The sequence below is a fragment of the Vombatus ursinus genome, unplaced genomic scaffold (assembly GCF_900497805.2).
Source record: "Vombatus ursinus unplaced genomic scaffold, bare-nosed wombat genome assembly UNPS02001419.1, whole genome shotgun sequence".
Classification (NCBI taxonomy): domain Eukaryota; kingdom Metazoa; phylum Chordata; class Mammalia; order Diprotodontia; family Vombatidae; genus Vombatus; species Vombatus ursinus.
In genome coordinates this window covers 15,175,975-15,184,780 of record NW_020941197.1, presented here as the reverse complement: position 1 = coordinate 15,184,780, position 8,806 = coordinate 15,175,975, and the positions used below count along the sequence as shown (strand labels likewise).

At 39.2% G+C, this 8,806-nt stretch overlaps 1 pseudogene; it reads right to left on the bottom strand.

Moving 5' to 3' along the window:
• Nucleotides 1-5,208: 5,208 nt before the first annotated feature.
• On the bottom strand, nucleotides 5,209-7,987 carry LOC114046345 (annotated as a pseudogene).
• Nucleotides 7,988-8,806: the final 819 nt, after the last annotated feature.

Genomic DNA, 8,806 nt, shown 5'->3' with positions numbered 1-8,806 from the left:
GACCTTTCAGTCATGTCTGACTCACCATGACCGTATTTGGGGTTTTCTTGGCAAAGATAATGGAATGGCTTGCCATTTCCTTCTCTGGCTCATTTTACAGATAAGGAAACTGAGGCAAACAGGGTTAAGTGACTTTCCCAGGGTAACACACTAGTAAGTCTTTGAGTCCTTAGTTGAACTTAGGTTCTCCTAACAACTGAGCCAGCACTCTATCCACTGTGCTACCTAGCTGCCCATTATTGTTATGATATAGGATCAAAAAAGATGGAGATTTTTTTCTGAGGCAAATCCCATGTAAATATTAGTCAACAATCATGCCTGAGACCTGCAGCTATAAAATACAATGGGCCCCATTTATAATCACTAACTTCATCCTTTACTCTAACCACATGGGGTCTTGGATAATAGGCAAGGAACCTGTAAGTGACATTGCCTAACAGATTTAGGAGGAAAAGTTGACCCTTCGCAAGAACCTTGGCATTAATAAGTTAGTACTTAATTGCATGTCCATGGTTGCTGTTATACCTAGCTGGAGCCCAGCAACACTAGATGGTTTCATTTTGTCTATCACCATCTCTCCTAGGAGACTAACAAATTGGATGAAGATTTTGTTTTGGATATCGCTAGACTCTTTTGCAAGATTTAAGTGTCTCATGCAATATGTAGCTGTAGCAGAAATGGCTTGGTTTACAGAATCCCTTGCTGTCCCTAAAAAATTCAACCTGGTTCTGATGTTAAGAGATATTATAATAATGCAATGTCCACAGAGTCCCTTCTCCCAGTACCCCCACACGCACTGCAAGAAGCTCAAAGTACTTTACAAATAGCATCCCATCACATCATTCTCTTGGCTTTTTAGGCTGGACATCTGCACTGACAAGTCATCCAATCTTTTTTGCTTTAGGATCTATTTCAGAAAAGCAAGGATAACAACGTTGTTGCTGTTCCTCCTCAGTAGGTTGTAAGGCTGACCATTTAAAGAACATTTTTGAGATGGACAGTAGGAACAATAAGTGGCATCACATTGGAAGTGATGCCATGTTGCTTCTCCAAAGAGCTTGCACACAATCCTTTGTAAATAAGTCTTATCTGAGAGTTTTCTCTTTAGATTCTATTTATTTCCACCTCCACTCACACACCCACACACACACACACACACAGAACCACACACACACACACACACACACACACACACACACATTTCCCCAAAATAGGGCTAACACTCTGAAAGGCTTCCAACATTCTTTTTCCTTTAGTCTTCCTGATTCTTTTAGTCCCCCTTCCCCCATTTCTTTTGGTTTATCTTGGATATATTTTTGCATTTATTTGTCTTTGTGCCTGTTATTTCTTTTCAGTAGAACTTAAGCTCCATGAGGGCAGGGATTATTTTGCTCTTGTTTACCTTGGATACATAGTGCCCGATGATCAAGTGAAAGGAGAATTTTGAGCATTGTAAGTGCTCACTGTTATTGTTATGTTGATGCCTAGTAAATACTTTATGACCCTGGATAAGTTACTTAATTCTCTGTCTACCTCAGTTTTCTCAACCGTAAAATGGAGATAATAATAGAACTTACTTCACAGGGTTGTTTGTAAGGATTAAATGAGATATTTATAAAGAGCATAGCATAGTGCCGACACAGTAAGCTCTAAATAAATGTTTTCTTCCTTCCTTCCTTGAGCTTGGCTCCCACTTCTCTTTTTGCAAAAAAACTCAATATGTCCTCCTGATCATAAATTTTGATAAATCCTTTCATTGATTTCTCTTATCCTTTCCCTACAATGGAGTGGAAAGAACACTGAGCTGGGATTCAAGAGACATCTTGTTCCAACCTTGCCTCTGCCACAAACTACAGATATGACCTTAAATAAGTTGTTTCACCTTCCTGGTTTTTTAAAATTTTTTTTCATTCATAAAATGAATTGGTGGGACTCAATTATCTACAAGGCTCCTTTTAGCTCTAATGTTCCATGACTTTAAGATTTCTGTGCCCACCTGACCTAGAAGTCTTAATGCCTTTATACTCAATAATACATCATTATTATGATCTCAATCTGATCTTTAGAACGATGATAACATCCATATCTATTATTTTATTGAGTAGAGACAACTCCCATTTCCCTTTTCTGAAGAAGACCAGCAATTTATTTATAACTTAAAGTCTTAGAGAGCTTCCTGGCATCCTCAGAGGGTAAGTGACTTGGATATGGACAGACAGCTCCTGTGTGTCATAGGCAGCATTCTCAGTAAATGTTTGTTGAATTAATATAACCGTCCTCTCCTGAAACTGTAAGTCATTCCCCAAATCTTTCTAGGTTAATTGACTTGTCACAATAATAATGTCTCTAATATTTGTATTTCCCCATCAAATTGTCAGCTTTTTGAAGGGAGGGACCATGCCCTGTACCATTTTTATACCTCCTCACATCATCTAAGATGTTCCTTAGCATATTGGATTGCCTGGGCTTGGTCCAAGAAACACTGTGAAGTGGGGGGAAGATTTTCTTCCTGTTGGCCTTTTTCCACTTCCTGTGCCCCTTCCACCCAAGGAGTACCCAATACTTTACCTGTCAAATGAAGGGATTAAGGATACTGAAGGAAAGAGCCATATTGGGGAAAGAAAACATGGTCCAAATCATGATCCAAGAGAGTAAATAGGGTAACATTCCTTAGCAAGCCCATATTCCTGGAGTGACCATTTACAAGGGGCTTAGGTAAGAGGAAAGAAAAGGAGTGTTCCAGTACCAATATCAAATAGGAGAGAAAACAGTGTAAAGGTCAGTGGCAAGTCTTGGTGGTATGATGTATGTCTTATGCCACCTCATTACAAGAAGCAGACTTTTTTTGACCTACCATACTCCATCCTTGCTCTGCTGCATTGGCATTGCTGAGAGAACCTTTTCCCTAGCCCATGGCTTCTGAGTCTTCATGCTTTTTCCTGGCTCTTTATGACCTCTTACTACTGGGCCCCACATAGGTCTTCCCGCTCCAAGCAAAATACTAAGCAATCAGACCACTATTTCATGACAGCTCCTAGTCATGTTTGCTTCTTACCTGGTTTGTCTTAAGCTCCAGATTTCTTCAACTCCTCATCTGATGCCTATCCTCCTGCAGTGACCTGAGCAACCAACAGGTCTTCTGCAATTAAAAGGTTCTTTGAGGATAAGGACTGTTGTGTTTATATTTGTATCCAAGGATTTAGTACAGTACCTAGCCTATAATAAGAATTTTTAAAATGCTCTCTATAGGGGCAGCTAGGTGGCGCAGTGGATAGAGTACCAGTTCTGGATTCAGGAGGACCTGAGTTCAAATCTGGCCTTAGCCACATAACACTTACTAGTTGTGTGTCCCTGGGGCAAATCACTTAACCCCATTGCCTAGCAAAAAAAATAAATAAATAAAAATAAAATGCTCTCTATATTAGTCATCTATCTATTCATCTATCTATCTGTCTATCTACCTTCTGTCTTTTATTACCTAGTTATCTCTTCTCTATCTTTATCATTTATCTATCTTTTTTCAGAATAAAGTAATTTTATTAATATGCAACTTTCTGGGCTTTAGTTCATTTTACAAGGGAAGTACAGAACCTTAAGGAATTGTAACAAAGAATAAAATATCCTTAAGGAAGAGTTTGACAAATCTGAACCCAATCTGGCTCATTCTGACAATGGGCCCTTGTAATGAGTTATTTCCTCCTATATAACTTTCAGTTCAAGCTAAAATCATTTATTACAAGGAAGGTCAGGTTAGTTTCCAGAATTACATTTTCATAACTGTACATCAGGGTAAATCATGAAGATGGAATGGAGTGGCAGTTTAACATGTGTACCATATAGCTATCTGCTTAGATACTTATCAAAAGGTTTAAACAATGAAAAAGTAAACTTCTGTGGCTCAAAGTACCAGGGGCTAGGTCCACACGCTACACTTATACACACACCCACACACACCCACACACCCACACACACACACACACACAATGATTCAAAAGAAAGCCTGGAATGGAGATGTTTTCCAATTATTTTCAATTGTTGTAAATGTAACAATATTTCAATTATCGTCTTTGTGACCCCAAGCCTCCAAAATAAAGCAAACTATAGCCAAAAGGAGTAAAATGGGGTAAAATTTCATAAAATATTTACTTACCGACCATAAGACACACAGAGGACTTTTAGTGCATTCTTATTTTACTTAAGATGACTCAAAAATATAAATATAACTCAAAAATATGAAAATAACATTTTAACACATTTAACATTTTTTTCTTCCTAATAGAATCACTGATCATTTAATACGTAACCCATCTTTTGTCCCCTTTTTAAAAACCATTTCCAATGGTTCACTACTATCTCTCTCTCTTATTCTTTCAGGTTTGACATGACAATGAATAGATTTTGGCAAATATGCAATATAAGTGACCAACATTTTACATGTGTACATTAACAATATTATTTGGTATAGTTTTCCAAAGATGCATGAGTATGGAATCCATTTGGGAGTTTACTTACAAATAACTACCAATTACTCTTGCGATAGGAGGCCTCTGCTACACCTGTAACAGTCTGATGAATGCAGTCATCCACTGCAAGTGTGAAATTCTGACTTTTCACTTCAGTTCTGCAAAGAAGCCTACATACATTTCATGCTGTGTCTTCATTACAAGATGGGAAACAATTGTGTACATCACATTTCATAGAAAATTGTAAAAGGAAACAGTAAACTAGACGGTCTGATTTTTTATTAAAAAAAGAAGTTAATGTTTTATGACTATTTTTGATCAGGCTTTAACTCTCTCCACATTGACAGGGATCATGTATCTAAAAAAACTAAATACAACTTAAATTGCAAAAAAAATTTGGATTTTAATCCCCCCTCTACTCCAAAAAAGCTACTTTATCAAATTTCCCAATGGGAATGCTAACTACGAAGGGATTGGAGGCCATGTGTCTTTTGACTTAGGAGCATCCAGAATTTGACTGCACGTTTTTTAAAAGTTTGTACAATAGTTGGTTGTAATTGGCATTTAAAGTTCATGAAACTAAATAATGCCCATTACAAATAACTTAACTGTACAAAATGGATAATAAAAATAATTGGCTGCCTTTAAAAAAAAAGGAACCCCCTTTGTTTAACGGACACATATAAATGTCTTACTGAGAATAAGCAATGTGACTAGGATAGAGGGTAGAAAGTGCTGAAGGTAGTTATAACAGCAAGGTGATAGGCTTTTCAAGGTAATTTTTGAGCTCAGCAAGCTACTGAATTCCCACTACTCTACTCACAACCTGGTGGTCACAGATGAGCGTAACAGACACCATGCTGGCTACATCAAATCCTTTTTCATTATCTGCTAGAACCAATCTATTCTCTGAAGCACCAACTGCCCAAATACATGCCCAAGGTGGGTTAATAATGGCAAAGAAATTCTTAATCCCAAAGATACCTAAATTGGAGGTGGTAGAAGTATCACCCTGGAAATCATGTGGCTGAAATTCACCCTCTCCTGCTTTAGTTGCTAAGGAAACTTACATCATTAGCAATGGATTCCAGTCCTTTTATATGTGCATTAAATACAATAGGTGTGATGAGTCCAGAAGGAGTACTGACTGCAACGCTAACATCATCAACATGATTTTGCCCTATATCTGTGTTCACCCAAGAAGAATTAGCTTTAGATACTTTCAAATATGTCAAAACCAAAGCTTTAATGATAAAGTCATTGACAGAAATCTTACTGTTTCCTGCCAATGTCATGCTGAGTTCTTTCTGAACTTCTAAAACTTAGCCCATATTTACATCAATAGAAAAGGTATTGTTTGTTTGGATTGTGTTAAACACTGGGAAATAAATGTACAAATATTACTGATTGGGATATCTGTGAAAGCGACAGTAGGATCTGCTGCCACTCCTGGAGTTGGTGTGGGTATGGCTGTTGTTGGAAAAGGAACAGGAGCAGTCTTTGAAGGCACAAAGGACTCAATGTCTTTTTTGGTGATTCTGCCATCTGGCCCTGATCCTTCCATTTATGTAAAATCAGCCCCTTTCTCTGCTGCCAATTTATTTGCAAGAGGTCTTGCAAATATCTTTCCATTTATAATAGCTGGAATAGCTGGACAGGTGGCCGAAGATGCAGTGGCTGTAGGTGGGAGAGTAGGAGGAACAACAGCTTTCGGGGTTGGGGTGGGTGGTGGTGCTTGAAGTTTTATATCAGTTACTCTAGTTGGCCTATAATTGGCAAATGCAGCAATATCTACTTCTTTTTCTACAATGACACAGAGGGGTGTTCCTAGAGGGACATCCCTTGTGCCTTCAGGGATAAGAATCATTGCCAGGTGTCTTCCTTTGTACTTCAAAACTATTGTGGCTTTGTCAGTTTCTATCTCAGCCAGCAAGCCTCCATTCAATTTCTCATTCACCTTCTTCTCCCCCCTCTGAACTGTGCCCATAGTCATGGTGGGAGACAGGGCAAATAGCAGGACCTGCATATGAGTAGGATGTGAACTCCCTGTAGCCTGGCGGAAGGGTGTGAACCATAGAAGCAGGGGGAGGTGCTGTGAAAGCCTGTGGGGTGGTGGCTGCTGTTGCAGAATCCAGGGTATAATTTTTAAATGTATCCACATCCTCTGCCTTTTCAACAGTGATACAGATGATTGTTCTAATTGGAACATCTCTGGTACCTTCTGGAATAATTATATTAGCCAGGTAGCACTCTTCTAGGCTCTCAAATCCAACAGTGGCTTTATCTGTTTTATCTTCTGCTATAAGGTCAACCTCACTGTTCTTGTCATCTACCTTTTTCTCCCAGGGGGTGTTGGTGCCTGGCTGCACTGTGTTGGTGAAAGAGAAGACAAAGGAGGACAACCATGAAGAGGGGCATGAGGTGCATGAGGGAGGAGGGAGCAATGGAGAGGCCCAGGAGCTGGGATGGGGAGGCAGGACTGGGATGGGAAAGAGGAGAGAAGCAGAGGAATAGAGGAACAATGAGGGAGGGAAGAGTTGAGGGAAGGGAAAGGGGAAAAGGCTATCTATCCTTCCACCTCTTTATCTAGCTAGCTATCTTTTTGTCTATCTCCTATTATACTTCCTGCCAATAACTAGACTGGTTTTTAGGGTAAAAAAATTTGGTAAACTAATTTATATCAAGATGTTAATAGGCTAGCTTAAAATATTTTTCCTCTCCAAAGTATTTTCATTTTCACAGAAGACCAGTGCAGTGGAGCCAGTACTGAATGTGGATGAGCTGGGGGTTTCCATCCTAATCTATTACTCACTAATTGGGTAATTTCAGACAAGTCACTTAACTCTTCTAGGACTCAGTTTCCTCACTTTTAAAATAGGAAAGTTGGGATACATGACTGTAAGATACCTTCTAGTACTAAATCTATGATACTATATTTCTAAAAGCACTTTACACAAAGGAAGAAATGTCTAACGGGGTGGGAGAGGAGAAGTACATAGTGCAGTGTTGAGGAACATAGTTTGACTGGTGGGGGATGTGCTTGTGTTATAATAGCATAGGACTACAGCTGGAAGGAACCTCCAAGACATTTGAGTCTAATCTCCCCCAATTTTACAAGTGAGGAAACTGAGGTGAGGGGGGGAAGGTAAGTGACTCCAAGATCAAACACACAGTAAACATCAAAGGCAGTATTTGAAACCAGGTCCTTCAACTGTAGACTCTTTCCACTGTACTATGTTGTGTATGTAGGGTGTGTCTTGGGGAATCTTTCACTTCAAATCATACCTTGAAGGCCTACTAGTAGGCCTAATTAGTTATTAAATAATAATACTACTGGCCTAGTATTTTCTACATGACTCAGATGCTCTATTTCTATAGTTGTCTCATCTGTAAAATGAGTTGGAAAAGGAAATGACATATCACTCCAATGTCTTTGCTAAGAAAACTCCAAATAGGGTCACAAAGAGTCGGACATGACAGAAAATGACAGAGCAACAGTACATGGAGCAAAAGACCTGATCCATGTACCGAAATTACTTAAAATCCAGCAAAGCATCATTTGTTTTTTGCCAGGTTTATGTTATAGAGTAGAGAAATCCATGAGAACCTAGGTTCAAATTCTGTGCTTGCTGTTGCCTGTCTGTATGACCTTGGACAAGTCAGTGAACCTCATTTCCCCCCTCACTTCTGAAATGAGGGGTTTGGACTATATGACTTCTAAGGTCCCTGCTAGGTCCAAGTCTATGATCCTAGGATCCTTGTACACCTGTACTTTCCCTAAGGAAAATATACCTTTTCCTTGCAGTAGTCTCTGGTTCCATTTTGTAAGCAGCTTTCACTGTCACAGCTTCCCTAACCACAGCCCCAGAGCTGACACAACAGTCCAGGAGAATGAAACAATAATTTTCCTAAGTGCGCACTTCATTAGAGATCATTTCCCTTTCCCCCGTGGTACTCTGCTTGCCTCTGCCTCTCATCATGTGTAGTCACAATGACAGCAAACTTGAAGCAAAATAAACTGTCCCTATAACAATCCTTCAATTTCAGTGTCTGCTGGTGTGATGAGACAACACTGCTGATCTGTACGGTAATGTGAGGAGGACGACAGCTACTATCCAGCAAAGAGGGCTTTAAGACTGTCTTAGAGAAGGTACTGCTTCCTCGTGCTCCACTCCCTTTCCTGTTCTTTATTACCTGGGATTGATCAAAGCCTGAGATGGACAAAAGTGGTATTTATATAGAAATAGAAAAACAAGTTATTTATCAGTGATCTTAGGTGGTTATGAATCACACAAACATTTAGATCAGAGAGCATGGAGTCCAACCTGCTTATTTTATAGATG